This window comes from Metopolophium dirhodum, chromosome 8, assembly GCF_019925205.1.
Source record: "Metopolophium dirhodum isolate CAU chromosome 8, ASM1992520v1, whole genome shotgun sequence".
NCBI lineage: Eukaryota > Metazoa > Arthropoda > Insecta > Hemiptera > Aphididae > Metopolophium > Metopolophium dirhodum.
Genome location: NC_083567.1, coordinates 19,313,297 through 19,331,894, shown reverse-complemented (window position 1 = coordinate 19,331,894; position 18,598 = coordinate 19,313,297). Strand labels below are relative to the sequence as shown.

Genomic DNA, 18,598 nt, shown 5'->3' with positions numbered 1-18,598 from the left:
TATTGATATAATATATATTATATATCTAACTATGTACACATTATGTTTTACATCTGTGTAAACTATACGAGGTTGCATTGCTCTGAAACATTTGAATATAAAATTGTATTTCATACTTTAAAAGTACGACTGCAAAATAAATTAATTTAACGATTATCATAGATTATATTATTGCAATAGTTTTATAAATATGACAGTGATTTATAATATTTATTTTATTTTTTTTCAGAAACACAGATGATGTATTACGGCATGGGCGAGATTTCGGTTTATCCCCAAGTTTTGGCATAAGACATTGGAGGGTAAGTCATAAACTTTTACGAATTATTGAAAACAAACAACACTAGAAGGTATATATATTACTTTTTGGTAAATTTACAACCATATTTCACGAGGTTGTATTTAAGGATACTTTTGACGCGTTTGGTGCTGATACATTTCTGTCCAAAATGATACAAAACACGTTTCATAACAAACCAATATTATAATTTATATTAATTAATTTTTGTTCTCGTGTATATCGATTAACCCTTGACAGTGTTTCGTTGTCCCGGTAACGATGATCTTTCGGGAAACACGATATAACTTGAGCATACATAGATACCATTACATAAATAATATTGTATGACTACATAGAGAAGTGTACCATCGTGAAACTAAGAAATAAAAAATATCGTGTAAGCTTATATAATATTATACTTATTGGATTCCGTGATACACTATCATTATAAATCCAACACGTGGTTATACAATAGAATAATTTGTTTATTTGTTGTCCATTTGTGTGTTGTTGAAATTTTTTTCAAGAGATTCCTTCAAAATGTTATAGACTTGAAAATTGCATCTAGTCTGTACGTACTAATAACTATGCTATATATTTTATAGATACCATACAGTCTGTTCAATTTCTTGTTTAAGTTTTAGATGATGGCAAGAAATAATCTTAAGAAAAATTATTGAAACATTAATGTTTTATAAGTACTTCCAATACTTGAGAATTATAGAATTCTCCATATAGGTTATCCGTATTTTTTTTTATCTACAATCATACATTACCATCAATAATGCGTTCAATGTGTTTTTTTGTTTAATTTTTTTTGTTACGAGCAAAGTCATAGGTATATGCATCTCACTAAAATATAAAATTACATCTACAAATTGTATATATAAGTAACTAGGTCGATTATCGTGTTAAATCTGTTGATTATTTTTTAACTCTCGGTTTATTGCAAAGCCACCACTCCACACAACCGTTGTTAAGAGCTGGGTGTAACGAGTGGAAAACAATAGCGCACCTACAGCCTACAGGCCCACGGTGTATACGCGCGGTGCGAAATTTCTGTAATCGAGTCGTTCGTATATAATTATTTCTACATCGTTTTGGTAGTTATCAATCCTCTTGTGTTTCGCGCTTAGTACATGATTATAATATATATATCATGTAACATAATGTTATTATGGCACGTGCGCTCAGCATGGCGTCAGCCATATTATTATAAAACACGATATTATAATAATTATTGTAGGAATAATAAATATTAATAATAATATCGTCGGGCACTGTCTCCTGCAGCCGCCGTACTCGGTATAATATGGTGTACCTACTAACTAGTTACGTGTCGTAATAATGAACCACGACACCCAAGTGTGATGACAATAATGTGATTATTATTTTGTGTACCTATCGTGGCGAACGGGATGCGATGTGACTTCACTGCGCGTCTAGACGGATCTCGTCGTGGCCCGTTCGGTGTAACAATATTATCATCATGCACGCCCGCCGAATAGGTAAAGTACCTAACGTAGAGACTTTAATTATTATTCAACATAATATTATATGCATTAGTTGCGAAGAGTCTGACGTAGGTATTTTTTTAACAGTATAATAATTTATGTTGTATATTTTGTAGGTGGCTGGTGAGGGGGTAATGGACGGACCCCTTTGCGAGTTAGGCTACGGTTTTGTTTTTGTTTTTACGCATTTATGATTAAAATCGCCAAAGTATCAGCGTTGGATACAATATTTAAATTATCATTTCTGATTAAAAAAAAAATATTAATAAATAAACAAACAATCGAAGAACTTGATTAATGTGATGTCAGTGATGACGACTCGGCTTCGGTACCAAGAGTTAAAATAAAGCATGTTAATGAGTCCCTTTCTGTTGGTACACTGAACCGTACCGGTACGAGTTCTTTTCAATACTATATTATAATTCCGTGTAAAATTCATTGGACATCGTTCGTCAAGTAGTATACAGTTCTAGTTTATTTTATCTAAATAGTACATTACTTTAATTTAAATATTATGTAACGTGAGCATTAACATAATATGTTTAACTCTTGAAGCTATTATTTTGGTGGAGTAATATTAAAGAGTTATTATTATTTTCATTAGAATTTACATTTAAAAATCTTAATCTGTTTATCATTTTTATACAAATTAAGTTAAAAATCACTTAACAACTAATTTACAATAGTGTTTTTATTTATTATATTATGACTTTTATACAAATTAAATTATTAAATTAAAGTTCACTTAACAACAAATTTATAATTAGATTCGGTAATATGTTGTATAATATAATATATCAAATACCAATATCCTAAGGGTAATCATTAAAATACTTTTTATTTACACCATTGAATATATTTTTTTGTAAGATACAATGGCATTGAATTGAAGTAAAATGGATCTAAATAATCCAAACAAAAAAAATGTTTTCCTTTTTAACACTTTTCTTAAGTTTGGTTTCATTATACATTACAGGAATGTCATGAGTTTTATTTCACGTTTATTACCATGTATAATTATTTAAAATTAAAAATTTCTTGCACATAGACCTGACTGGTGAAACGTTTAAATCTTTGTACATTAATGGCAGCTTATTTGATTCAATTTGTGACCATAGAATATGAGTTCATTAAGGGTGACAGTGCCGGTTTTTCCAATTTTCCAAAATTCCAAAATTCTGTTATATTTTATATTTAATTACTACTTAAATTATAATATTTTATAAGATATTATATTCATTATTATGTACCTACTTATGTATTTAAAATGTACGGTGTCCTTCATACAGAACAAAATCATCATTAATGAATGGTAGGTAACGATAAAAATATAAATTATTTTATTGTTTCATAAATACAATGACATCGAATGATGTAAAAACTATTTTTAAATCTTTAATATTTTTATTCGAAAAATCGAGGATATAGTTTATATTATAGTGCTAATTGTCAAAATATAAGCGTTAAAATCATGAAAATGGACTAAACATTGAGAAAATATGCTCTTAAGAGTATACAATGACCCCATTAACCTGTGAGTGAGTCCAAAATAATATATATTTTTTCCTATGTGCAAGACGTATACATATAAATCGATACCAGCTTGTTTGAGTACATTATGCAAACGAGTCCATTAACCGCGACTTCTGTGGTCGGTATAAAAGTTTAAAGTATGGTATGAAATAGTAAATTTACTTATATAGTATAATGATCAACAAGTTGGGTTAGTTCTTAATGAGTGCCTACTAAGTATTTATTTCGCTGCAACTTATAAATTATAATTACCAAGTTAAAAATTTTAGAATATTGATTTTAACCATTGATTTACAATAACGATAATAGATATAAAAATACTCTAGAGGTCTAGAACATATTTTATATCTTCTGTGTGTCTATACACGTGGACAAACCGGGAGCCAATTCAGTGGCAATCTAAAAACAATTATTTGGTGTTTGGAAGTACCTAGGTAGGTATAGGCGGTACGATAATATAGGTATTCGATCGAAGACACTCAGCCGCTGTTGTTACAGGTTTACGACGGTAAGGAGAGGTATCGCGGGTTAGGCCGACATGCGCAGGATATTCGCCCGAAAGTTGAAATATTCATCTAAGTTTCCGAACAACTTACTGTACGTCACATACTTCGAATTCGTACAGATTGTTCGACAGTAAATAATTGTTAAATAGTTTCATCGGATGACAGACCGCTGTGTGGCATAGATACGTACGCTGCAGTGTGTAGCGCTGCGTGGCTGTGTATATAGCAACTTACCCCCCCCCCCCTCTCCCCAAGTCAAATTTGGTATTGTCTTCGAGTGAACGACGACGCGTCGTGGTTCGATCGTGAATAACATTATGGTTATTATAACACTGTCTGCTAAATACAACATCGGTAGGTATAAGAACGGGATAATAATATTATATAGGTACCTATAATATCTCCTACATATAGTTACTACGAAGTAAAAAAAAAAAAACGACCCCCATTCTAGTTTTCTTATCACGATATTATAACCACGATTATAATAATGGTTTTGATAATTTATTCATAAAAACAGCAAAAGCTTTGAGGCAATCAACGTGACGTGGAGATAACACGCTATATTCGTATGCTAATTCCTGATAAAAGAAGCGCGTTTAAACGAATTACGTCCGAGACGAAAAAAACAGACGGACGCAAACTATTTAAACTAAATTTAAAAAACATACATAATTCATATTAAATAATTATAATACGATGACTATCATATTATTATTACAGTCGATAGTGTGTTGTAGAGTATTAAGAAAAAATTATTTTTTAATTCAAATTTGTCACGAATATGAGAAACGGGATGTATACGTGATTAATTAATGTTCTGTAGACATTGCAGTTGTTGTTGTTCTTATCACCGAATTTCGGAAGTTATGTAGGGCTCTGATGAATTCAACGAATTAAGTTAAACTAAACATCGATATAATTAAAAAATATAACGGTTTTATTACCGAGATACAATTAATATTTATCTTGGATCGCATCCATTTTGAATATTTTAATTTATAATCAATATTTTTCCACAATATTTATTACAATAGACTTTATGTTTTATTACTTATATTACATAATGTTATGTCCATTAAAACATTGTATGCCCACTGTAAAAAGAATATTACATAGTGTCATTTATAGCAAATTTGATTTTAATTTAAAAGAAACACTAATATAGTAAGGTTTAAAAAAAAATTGAGATCTACAAATTGCCATTTATATAATTTACAGAATATATTGCAAATAAAGCATTTGTATCACTGAAAAACAAAAAACTACATCACAAATCATTTGGTTTGAAATAATCGAACATTTTAAAACTGCTGTTAAGAAAAACTGTAGTGTTGTGATATAAAACTTTTGGCCTCTTAGCCATCGATATTATAATATATTACTTATTTTGGTGGCATCGACATATTATTATGATACATTTTGGATATTTAAACCTCTTTTAACTGTCTATGTATTTAAGTTTAAGTTAATATTTTTGAATAAAATCGTTTTTGTTTGAAAAACATACAAATAATAACATGCATAACCATATATATATATATAATAATAAAAATTATTTATGATTCAGAGTTTAATAATAAATATTCACAGTTTAACTCGTAATACTGTACACTGTTATTTGTCGTTTATCAGCCGTTTAAGGTGCACGTCCATAAATTGTGCACCACGCGTGAAAGCATAAAGATAAGTTTAAATATTACTATTGATTATAAATATTAGTCTAGTATAGTATAGTATATTATAATGTTTATAATATACTATATTATTCCAATTCTGAACTTCGGAATTTTTGAGTAGGCACACTTTAATACCATATTATTTTCAAATACACGAGGTTTATTGTAACACTTCTATGTTTAGAAAAATTAATTTAGTTAGAATTATAAATCAACGAGATTTATATATATTAAGATTAGATAATTCTGTGACTATACAAACTTCTATTTTCAATAGGAAACCTCCTTTTTCATTTTTCAGCAGATATTGTTTTTGATATAGGTATACCTATCTAAATCAAATTTCGATCAAGTAGTTTTTGAGTTATATAAATTTGGGTACTAAGAATAATATGTCCATGGTAATGGGTTAGGTAGATGATCTAAAAATTAGAATTTAAATGTACTATTAAAGGGAGAAATGGGGTTGAGAATGGTTAAATAAAATCATCCTGGAGATATTATGTATTTGCATCACAGTGCATGTGCATAGTGCGATCGGTGTGGAATATTGTTTTCGCTACGCGTAATTTTATTATATTATTATGCACTCGTCTAGCTAGCTGCAGTTATATTATATGTGCACTGCACAAATACCGCAATTATTGTTGTTATTCGTGTGCACCGAATGCAGGTGACCGAAACTATACGCCGTAGTGCTATGGACAAACTATTATAATATTGGCATCGATCCGCTGAAATAGGGCTATCGCGATGCACATTAGGCAATGCTCAAGCATAGATAATAAATTATTGTTATCGCGATAAACACTCGGATGTGTACCGCCGTTGTACCTGACCTGTGGTTACTACGAGATACGCGTATTGGCCAGGGTATATATAATGTACCTTTAGGCCATAATAATGTACACATTTAACGGGTGATCGTTTGCGTACCACTGCAATAATTAGTAGTTACTGTAGGTATAGTGCATACGAATCGCTGACACCGAAGACTACAGCTGCAGATGTGAACGGTGGTTGTAGGACAAAACAATAATGTCATTGTGCACTGACGAGTGATTTGTCGTAGCAACGTGTGCAATATTATACGATAGAATAATAATAACATTGTAATGGGCACTAAAATAGTACCAGACAATAAAATATTGCGGCGGGCGGCGGCCGTTCTTCTATGAATAATAATAATAATGTATTATGTTATTGCTATTGAACCAGTCGTAATACGGTAGGTAGGTGCTTATAATTGGCGTGTACGCCGATCGCTTCTGACGTAGACTATTTCACACACAGAATCATAATTGAAATATATTACACTTCACTACAACAACTGTTTCGCCCAACAGTGTCACAATGGCCGCATTAAGCGATCATCCCTGAAGGACCACCCACATTTGTCTAGTCCTATCACCTATGTAATATTATCGTTTAACCTAATTTATATTTTGCTGAGACTTAAATCTCGTTACACATATTACGTGTTTACTCAACCTAGTTAGTGATCCTAATATATTAATAACGTTTATGTTTATACTACCAATTTGTAATATTATTATCACATATTCGGTCGGCTCTACATATCGACATGCATTTGACAAATCCTACAGAAAACCCTAAAAAGTGTGAGCTCCCCGTTTTCTCGTTCACATCTACTAGAGCAAAAACTAAAACCCGACCAGGCAAATATAATATTATTAGGAATACAATTACAATAAAATACAACGCGTGCGTGTGCGTTACCAAAATGGCGGATTCCGTGCAATCATTCTCTTGCAAACTTCGGGGATGGTAAACGATAATAATAACAATAATAATAATTATTATTAGTATCATATTACTAATATCGAATTCTAAACTTACAACTAGCTGCAGGGTAGGGGAAACGTGTGCCAAACGCGTTGACAAACGTTGAGGAAATTTTCGACGGCTTACGTCGCCTGTTGTTCGGCACAAACTATCGAGTAAATAGTAAGTACCATTCTCAGAAAAGTCCCTTGTACCCATATATATATACACAGAAAATGGCGAAAATCGATACACCCACGTCCCACGCGCATATAATATATAATATATTATATCTTATATCCTGTGTACCGTAGTTCGCCCTCTCTGTATCGCGCGATAGAGGTGTTAAGAACTATATAATGTACAGGAGCTTTCTAGGTTTTTTTTTCCCTGCCAGTAATTTGTTCGTTGGCATTATTTATTTTTTTACGGGGTTTCTCTTTCCCCCCTCCCAAAACTTGTCCGAACTTTCGGTTTTCCCCACTACACCCCTCAGCGGTCGTAAATTCCGTTATTTATGTTTATTCTATCAACTTGCCGTTGTTTATTACCACCACGGAAAGTTTTTAAACTTCTCGATACGTGCTGGCGAAGAAAGTACCCTTTGGTAAACTATAAAACGTCATGGGAGAGACTTTTTCCTTCCCGTTTCCTTCAGGAAGAACGAAAAATAAAATAGAAATATTGATGCGCAACACCAGATATACCGGACGAAACAAGTATCGTTTCAGTTTCGATAACTTTAAACACAATCGAATAATTTCTTGAAAAACTCTTTGGGAACCCAAACCCAAAACATAACACACACACACACACACATATATGACATTATAAAGTCTAGATGTTATTTTTCTTTTTGAAATCTCTATAGAGTCGTTTTCATAATATATTATATTATTATATTCTTGACGGGTTATACTTTTTTCCCCGCACCTCATCCCATATTTTTTCATCTAAAAACAGAAGTAGTTAATTTTTTTTTCGTTCAGAATATTTGTTTTTTACTTAACAATATTTCAGATTTTATTTCTTGTCAATACAATAATTTCAAATCATTCTCGTTTATTATTTTTTTTTTTTGTCTAGGTGGTCACTTTGCTCCGAATCAGTGTTTTTTTTTTTTTTTAATATTTGAGTTACATAATATACTTAATGTATAGACATTATACAGGAAAAATACAATGAAAAAACCACAAATATAAAATTTTTTTAGAACACTATTTCATTTAAACTGTTTTATAACTTAGGTAGTAGTAATAATATTAGTATTTGTCTTTATTGTTCCGTAGTGGTACCTATTCAAAAAAACAAATAAAGAATGTTTTGAAAGTCGTCTCAAATACCGAGTTTTTGAAATGTACCAACTATAAAAGAGTATATATCCACCTTATTATATTATTATGTTACTATATCATACTTATACTTACATCCAGGTCGTCTTACCGTCGTGTTTCCTCGAACATATCTCGCATTCGATAACTTTAATGTATAATATTATAATACTGTTCTAAGCGCACTTAATGCTTGCTTTTAAAACTCACTCAATGGGGAGTAATAAATTATAATCAATTATTTCGAAATATATTTACATAAGTTATAGCTCTGTGGGTAAATTGGCCATTAATTTCAAATTCATTTTGAAAAAAAGTCTTGCCATCAGGATGGAGTACACACAGAATGCGAGATCTTAACCTCAGCACCCCACATAAGAAAATCTTAGATTCGCCACCGAACACCTATGCTATAAGCTGCAACGCGTGCAGTAATAACACTTCCGACCGAGACGACCGCGGCTGTTCCGATCACAACGATCATATTATTATGTATAATATTACAAACTCTCTCACGAGTCGTTTTCGGTAGTGAATTCACATAACTCGTGGCACATAATATTATCATCGCGACGGTGTAGTTAGTCACATCAGTCGCATAATAGGACGTCACTCCGCGCACCAAAGCTAGGTCAAATATTTCGTCGGGATAATTGCGGGGCGCCCGGCATACAATATACGCACACGCGTATGGAGTCGCTATATAATAATAATATCATAGTCTCGTTGTCATACACCCTACATAACCCGTGGTCCTGTAGCATTCGCTAAATGTCAACAATAAGCAAGCAAAGTAAACATATGTATGCACGCGAAAGCCTTTACCCCTCCCTCGCACGCAGCCGCCGACATCAACGTCAAACCCAGAGACGACGGGTGCTTTATACTCGCCCGCACTATGGTACATATTATTATTATATATTGTATATTATGCACACTGTAGGTATTATATAGGTATGTACAATAATAAACGTACGACAATGACTAACCGGTGGCGACTTCTACGAATTCAACGACCCTTCATTTACTTACCCTTATTTTGTAATAATGTTATGACGTGTACTTATGCGTATAGTAGGTAAGGGTTGTGGATTGTATGAAGTCCTGCGTGGTTGCGTATTGTTTACGCACCTATATCGATTAGAGGATGACCCGCGGTGTTAAAGCCTTTTATATACTATTATAATGTACAAGGTGTAACAGAATGACCTGACAAATGAAATTACTTTTGTTTTAATCAATATTAAATTTCTTTTTTGTCATGTGTCATTTTATTGTATAAACGCTTGTATAAATAAACAGTATAGCATTTATTATTTTTTTTAACGCAGAAAAATTTAAACTTTATTATTATATTTATTTGAAAAAATTAAAAATATTCAATTTGTAAATCTAATTTATAGTAAATATTTTATGGTAAAAAGTAAAAACGTTTATTTAAGACAAGTAGCATTTATTTATTACATTTTTTTTTAAATATCATTATTTTTTAAGTAAACTAATTCAAAATGTCATCACTTTTTTAATGTAATTTTTTTGGAGAATTTTTAAACATAAATCTTAAATCTTAAATTATTTTTTTATAAATTATAATTTTCAAATTTTTTTTATACATTTAACTTGTTTCAACTTTTCATTTTTATTTTTCTGAGGTTTCTGTTACGTACTTTCTGTATATTAACCAGCAAGAGTCGTGCGTAATATTATTATTATCTTTGGTTCTTTATGTCTTCGCCCAAAATAAGTTTATCAAAACCGAAACCCACACTCCACAGTGATTGTATTATTCTATAATATTTATGACCCCGATAAGAATATCCGCAAGTTATATTTGAAGCGTACCAACATAATATTTACTAAGCACAGCCATTCTAAACATAATGAAAAAATAGTTTGGCCTTTAACTTTAAATAAAAAGATTCACCTCAGCCAAATCTATCTAAAAAATTATAAAATTACCTATCATCAAAATCGTACAATCATAAAATCACCAATTAATTAATACCGACACTCGTGCCTTTACGATGAGGTACATATTATAAACAATAAAAATTATTTTTTCCATAAGACTTTTCAAAATAAAAATATGTTGGTAACTGTTTTAAATTATTGCACCGAAAAATATGATTGTTTATCAATATTTTCAAAAACTCCAATAGTTGTTGCGACACGCGTTGTCATATTAATTCAGACATAAAATAGTTAATGCATGTTCTGTAGGTAAATTGGGAACGGTACAGTATTTTTGAAACTTATAAGTATTTTTATTTTCTTAGTGTTAAACAAACGACAGACAAACTAGTTCTTTTAGCACCTACCTACTCGTTTAGCTATTAAAGCGCCCGGTGCCGATGCTATTTTGTCCTCAAAAATACACTCTGTGGGAATAACGATGCCGCCTTGTAGAATCAACCAAATTTCATAATTTTTTTTAATTACTAGAAGGGAATATTCTACAGCCTGCATCGATCTCTGTTTTTCAATATTTTGTTCTCAAACTTTATAATATGTCAAATAAATACAAGATAAAAAACATTTTTTTACAATTTTTTTAATACAACTATTTGAAATGGGCTGTAGGAAGTCTTCTTTTTTCAGATAAAAAAATAGTCATCAAAATCCGACAATTCTACAAAGCTTGAGAGTTATTCCCGTAAAGTAATTTGTTTCGATATAATACACCCTATCAACCCTCCCTAAATAGGTATCGGGTAGTAGATAAGCGGAAAAGTCTTATGATTGAGGGAGCAACTAAAAATTGTGGACAACTTGAAAAACTGGCACCGGGACCCTTAATTTATGATTACACGCCGGCTAATGTTTCTATTTTAATTTCCCATCTATCCCCCTTTTTTAACAGTTAATTTTTAACGGTTATTTGGGGGAGGGGCATGGTTGATTTTAAGTAACACGTTTGTATGACGTGTAGGCTAGGATTCGTTGCTAAAAAACATGGTGGTCACCCATCTGGGAGCTATCGACACCGGACGATGCTTGACCACAGCAGTGGCAGCACCCATTAGAGACTGCAGCCAACAATTGAGCCACTCCAGACATTTATATACTTACGAATAAACAAAATTTTTCATTTTCTGATTTCGTTCATAATAATATTTCGACTGGATAAAAATGTTCTTATAATATTATTATATTATTCTTTGTAACACAATAGTCCCTCGTCGCTCAAATCTCATTCAAGTGCGCACTCCCGGGCATAATCCAGTGAAATGCCTGAAACGCGAATGTCCCCGAGTAGTTCTCAATGCGTAGGTGGTAGGTATCAAATTTAAAGTGTATATTATTATTTCTCCCTAAAATGACCACTCATGTTCAGGAATTTCTAATATGAAACGTCAACTCAATGTTCTCTATTTTCACCGCATCGCATCATATTGTATTCCACTAATTCAGGTACTCACTTGCATATATTGTAAATTTGCATTATATAAACAAATTTAAAAAAAACAACAATACTTGATTCATTTGTCATATACGCCAGGGTTCACCAATTAATAATTTTGGAGTTGAGGATAAATTTGGAATTTAGGAATTTAGGAAGTTTTTTGGGGCCTTCAAAAAGTAGTGTGTCTTCATTTCAATCCAAACAAAGAGGAGACAAAATCAAAAAATCGAATTGAAATCAATGAAAACCTAGTTTAACTATAATATAATATGCATCTCGGTGTGCCGCAGTGGTGGGCCTCAGTCTCTATCACTAACGTGTTCTGAGGTTAAGCATCAACCAGTGTTGCAAGTTCTCAAATCGGTGACCACCCGAGTTTTTCGTGACAAATCTTCGCCACATAAACACGTGTTCCAAACCGTACCCCCCCCCCCCCCCATTATCAAAGCAAAAACGGACTAAAAAAAAATAACCATCAGGAAAATTACCACAGCTTTCAAAAACTTAACTCGACAAAAAAATTAAAATTAAAATTAAACATATTATCATACGCTACCTATGTCGCACAGCATATCATACCCACAATATTAATAAAATAGTCGGAATTACAATATTATAATTGTATTATATTTCGATCCGTCCGTCTCGTTTGGACTGGAATTATCTTGACGACCCCACGTGGTACGCGTTTGGTCAAAATAAATTTGAGTATGAAATTACAAACAGGCGGTGTAGTCGTTAACGGTATCAAGGACCGCGGTATAAACCCCGTGCGACCGCGTCGGGTCCACGAATCGTGTATATGTAAATAATAGTATGCACGCTTTTAGGATTAAACGGATTTTTATTTTTTTTTTTGTCTTATACGCCTGTCCGGGATCCGACCGACGCCTATGGTGCGCATGGTGCCACCAATATATTTATATATTATAATTTATAAGTGGCGTATAATATGCACAGGCCGTCAAGCTGCGGTTCGTTTTTTTTCTTGGTTAACTCTTGCGATTACGAGGGAAAAAAATCGTGTACGCAGTCCAGAGTACTCGCCGCATATAAAGTCTAGCGAATAAACAAATTTAATTTCGAAAAAAAGAAAAGGTTCATTTATTAAACTGCAATAGATTATTAATTCAAACGTATATCATCGACGGGACAGCCCGTACATCATAACATAATATTATTATTACTGTCGTCGCGCTGCATATAAAAATTATACTGACCGAAGTTACTTCAGTAGCAGTGTTCTTTCCGTATAGTTATAATAATAATAATAATAATGATAACGATAACGATGATAATAAGAACAATAATAATAATAATAATAATAATATAATTGGGCTTTGCAAATTGGCCATGGGTGATCGTGGTCCTTTTTCCACGGTACCCATATAAGCACGGTCGAACGTTAAAATATAATAATCACGGGACATTTTTAGCAAAAAAAAATCACTCGATTTGCATAATATACGCGCTATAACTACCTACCTTGCTATATTTGTTTGGTTTCAAACGGTTTTTGTATGAGCCTAATAATAATAATATGTAAAATTTGATTTATCATCGAGTCTTTGTGCTAAAATAATTATTATTACAGTTGTACCGATGAGATGATTGCAAATAGAAAATTGTATACAATCGTATTATATATTTATATAATAATATTATACAACACCTACGTGATACAATTGTCATTGTAAAATTCCATTGTATATTATTTACATTTGGATTTCACCAAAAACGATCCCTTGCAATAATCCCGTATCATATTGCCGTGGTCGAATTACTAGTTTCCAAGTCTTTATAGTGCGATTTGAAATAATATTAGCAATTTGTTCGAATAGAATATTATGCTTTAATCGATTTTGATCGTCCTTAATAATTGCATTAAAACCAAATAAACGTGCGAAACGAACGGAACAAATTAGGTATTAATTTAAAGTTGTACAAGTGTAATTTTTAATTTTAATTCGTTATATATCTGTATACAAATAATCAAATTGTTAACGGGTTCTGTTAAAAATGTCTTTGTTCACAACAGAGCTTGAAACCGTTTTCAAAACCGATTTCAGAAACCGGTATAAACCGTTTTAAAACCGAAACCGTAATCAAAAACGAAACAGCAAAAAATTTGATACCGGTATAATAATTTAAAACCGAAACCGAAAAAAATTGTATACCGGTATTAAATTCAAAATCAAAACCGTAAACAATTGAAAACCGGTATTAAATTCAAAACCAAAATCTGGAAAATTTGAAATTGTTTTTTTTTTTTTTCATTGACGTGTTTTTAAATACGTAAACTCCATTAATACGCATAATTAATACTCATAATAAAATTGAGATCATGATTAAAATGTTGATAACCATTTCATTATTCGCAAAAAAAAATTGGAAACCGGTATACAAAACCGAAACAGAAACCGAAATTTCTTAATACCGGTATTGCTAGGTTGAAACCGAAATCGTAAAATTTCAAAACCGGTATACAAAATCGAAACCGAAACCGACATTTCTTCATACCAGTATTGAAAAATTGAAACTGAAATCGAAAAAATTAAAAACCGGTGTACAAAAACGAAACCGAAACCGAAATTATTTCAATCGGTTTCAAGCCCAGGTTTACAAACCTTCATTATTTTTAAAATAAAATGTTTAATATGTCACTATGAGTTACGTAGGTACCCACTAAAAACTATACAAATCATCGTATTTTTTAGCAATACATAATATACAATTTAATACTATAATATAATATCACGTGAATTCTACATAAATTCTGAATATGCAAAATGAAACCTTTAACACGAATACCTAGATGAACATTCATTGTAGGTTTCGTACCACTGCCTCTGTAAAGTCGATGATAATTAACATTCCCGGGTTAAGGTCAGATTTTATTGAAATCAATGCTGAAAACATTCATCAAATTGTTTTTTATGACAGTACTATGTGCTCTTGTAGTCGAACGTAGTAATTGCTGCACATTTATTATACTTAGATTTTATTATAATATCATCATAAAGTATATTTTAATTTTATTTTTTTATATTTGTGTGAAAAATAAAATTATTGTTTTAATATCTGGGTAGTAATACTTAGAAAAAGAGAGGATATTTTTTAAAATGTGTTCATTTTATGAAACAAAGACAAACTGTTCACCTAGTACATACAATGTAGAAGTTAATTTATACATCCGTATACATTCATTTAAACATCATAAAATCATAACTACATAACCTCATAGTCACAAACATGTTATTTGTTACTCGTTATAACTAGTTCAATAATTATTAATTCAAGTTATAATGTTATATTTAAAAAACCATATTAGTGTTGTAAGTTATTATTTATAATATGGGTGCAGTACCTCATTACCTGTATAAATTTGAAATAACAAATATTCAATCCCTGGATTTGGCTCCAAATAATTCCATCCACTAATCGTCTATATCAGGACATATATGGTATAAAAAATATATCTATACTTATGATTTATAATTTAATTTGTATATTTCAATCAATAATTTCTAATCTAATATTTAAAATTCAAAACCTTAATTATTATTATCAATTTAATCGTTCTACATACACATTTAGTATTTTTGCAATACAATTATAAAAATAGTAGAAATATTAAAAATACATTAAATATATTATTATAAAAGCAGAAATAGCGAGCAACTTCTGTTGAGTTGAGTTTTGTGTTAAATTTCTCGAACTGTATAGTATTCCGGTGGAATTGCTTGTTACGCATTAACCAAGGGAATTTAAGGGATATTCTTAGAAATTTCAAGTAATATAAAATGGGTGGAATTAAGATGAATAAAACTATATTTTGCACGAAACCATGCATTAAACGAACCAAGAGTATATATGAATATGCAACACATAATAATTATTATAAATTTTTATTTTTATTGTCCCAAAAAACAAACTTTGGCAGCACATTAGTTACATTATCCAACGAACCGGCAGGGTCGCGCTAAGTATAAAAGAAAAGTGCGCCTTAAAATACACATATAGGCAAAATACACGCAAAAACTGCCGGTCAATAATAAATTACAGAAAGAAAAACGATTGACGAAAAACATTTTTTGAGAAAGCATAGCTAATTTGTATTTAAATAATGAATTTTGAAAATACAATTATCTAATTGGAAATTGTACGTAGAAGTGCATGCGGTGTAGTTTTCAAATCATTTCAAACAATATCAACAGAGTCGCTGCAGGCAATTTAACTAGAAATTATTGTAGCGTATATTTTTCAACATTGTATTAGATAATATTCCCTGCAGCCCGCATTACAATGCACTATCCGATGGCAACTAATAAATAAAAAAGAAATAATAATAATAATACTAATTTCTACTATTACTATTATAATCTGCAAAAAAAAAAAGAAAAAAACCATCATTGTAAAATCAATATGTTCCCGAAATAATAATGTATCAACAAAAAATAAGTGATATCCCAATAAAAGCACTACGCTATACTCCGTGTAAAAAAGAACGCTAAAGATATTTTTTTACACTGCGTTTACATTTACATAGAATTAAATTACAAATTTGTTTTTTGTTTCCACATAAGTTTGCTTAAGAAAATCTTGTCTATTCTACTAAAAGTCTAGATGTTTACTGTAGTTAGATCCGATTGCGGTGTCAAGGTATTCTGTGTTCTATCCGGACTTGAGTGCATTTTAAGCAGTATTCGGTTATGTGCTCAAAAGATCAGTAAGTTGTTCGGCATATGGAAAAGGAGTCCTCTCTAGGCATCATTATTATAAATATTGTTCAACGTTAAAAAGAACAAGAGCAATTTTTTATCAGGCGATCTTTTGTTAAAACCTCGATTTGATTAAAACTATGTGCAATTTTCTTTTTCCAAAATTTATAATAATACTGATGCCATCGAAACATAATTAATATAATATTGTCCTTTATTAACTCGTTTAATATCATTGCGATAATTTCCAAATCGCTCGTAGATCTTCCTGCGCTGTACAATCAATCGACTCGTTTTTCAAGTTAATTAAAGTCGTACAATAGAATCCAATCGTTTCTGTAATTTAAACAACGAAATGTTAAAGTTTAACAGTCTTATCTATAACTTATAAGATCATTTTTATTTAAATAGCTGTTAATATAGTGATCATAACAATGTTGTTGTCATACATCACACTGTATACACTCTTCGTCGTTGAGTTGTAATGTATTCATTACTGAAAGCTAATACAGAAGAAATTTATCGGGTAATGTTTCTGGATTAGGCGGTTATGTACCAATAATATTGTTGTAGCATATTATATGCGTTACAGCCGTTATACACTAATGAGCGCCATTCAATTAGCAATATATTATACCTGTAAACAGATGTACTTTAATCTTTAAATACTTATTATCTGACTATAAACCGTCTCTTCAGGGCCTCGTATAGCACTCATCGCAGTCATTAAACAAAACTCGTTCCAGAGAACATCTAATAACAATCGTGTGCAATCAAACTCATAGGCTTAAACCTATATACCATCTGCAGTTCACGGTATCGGTTCCATCTTCGGAAAAACGGTCTATAGGGATTGCCGGGATTTTCCGGTCTTGTTCATCCCCGAATCGGCGTTGTAACTAGACGCGAAAAAACCCACCTAGGTATTACGTCTAAAAAAAAAAAAAGATAATATTGTGATATAAATGTGAACTCGGACTGTGCAGATGCTGGTCATCGACGACATAAAACCCTTTCTGCCCTATCGGTGTTCACTCCAGAACTCGCGATAACGAAAAATAAATTTGCGTAAAACAACAAAACAATTCTTATTTCAATAATTTCGTTTGTCGGCAGTGCAGTGCTATAAACGAAACGATAATAATATTTTCTAAGCGTACGTTAACATTATGTTTTATATTATAAGATATTCAGCCGATACGGTTCCGGAGGACCGTGATGCCGCGATTCAGTGTGACGATGGTTTTGGAAATTTTTCTCGTATCGTCAATAAACGGTTTGCATGACTATATTGTAAAGGGGTCGATACACGGTTACGATGTATTTAATGACTACACTATAGGCAACCATACACGTCGTTCGTACACGCATGTATAGATACATGCGTCCGCTGGAAAATAATTTTTGAACAAATATTTTTCAAACGAATTTAACGTTCGGAAATAATATTATGTCGTACCTATTATGTGAATACGTCCCTTCGACGACGTTATTAAATTACTTACAATTTTCCGCCGGCAAAACGAACGGCGGCGCGCGTACACGATAATTGTATTATACCGACTTTTAATTTAACAGAAATTCGTATACAATATAGACACAGTTGCTTCCGAAATCTAATATAAAATTTACTGTATTACTGACGTAGGGTGGTACCTCCTATTATATATTATTATAGTTGTTGAACAGTTTTTCGACACACACAGTCGTTTTGGACTGACACGTCCGGTCACGTCGTCGTTTTTCGGTAGAGTTTCTGAACACGACCCTATAATAATTTATATAGATCGTCTGGGGACGAAGAATTGATGTACAGGATGATTCACAAAGCGTGCTAACCCTATTT

General features: G+C 31.6%; 1 protein-coding gene across 3 annotated transcripts in view; it reads left to right on the top strand.

The window, feature by feature from the left end:
* LOC132950227 (leucine-rich repeat-containing protein 4B-like) overlaps window positions 1-18,598 on the top strand; it is a 355,161-nt gene that overhangs the window by 202,802 nt on the left and 133,761 nt on the right. For all 3 annotated transcript variants that reach the window (XM_061021548.1, XM_061021549.1, XM_061021547.1), the window contains one exon: window positions 230-302. The gene's annotated coding sequence lies outside the window, so the exon portion shown is untranslated. The remainder of the gene's footprint in view (window positions 1-229; window positions 303-18,598) is intronic.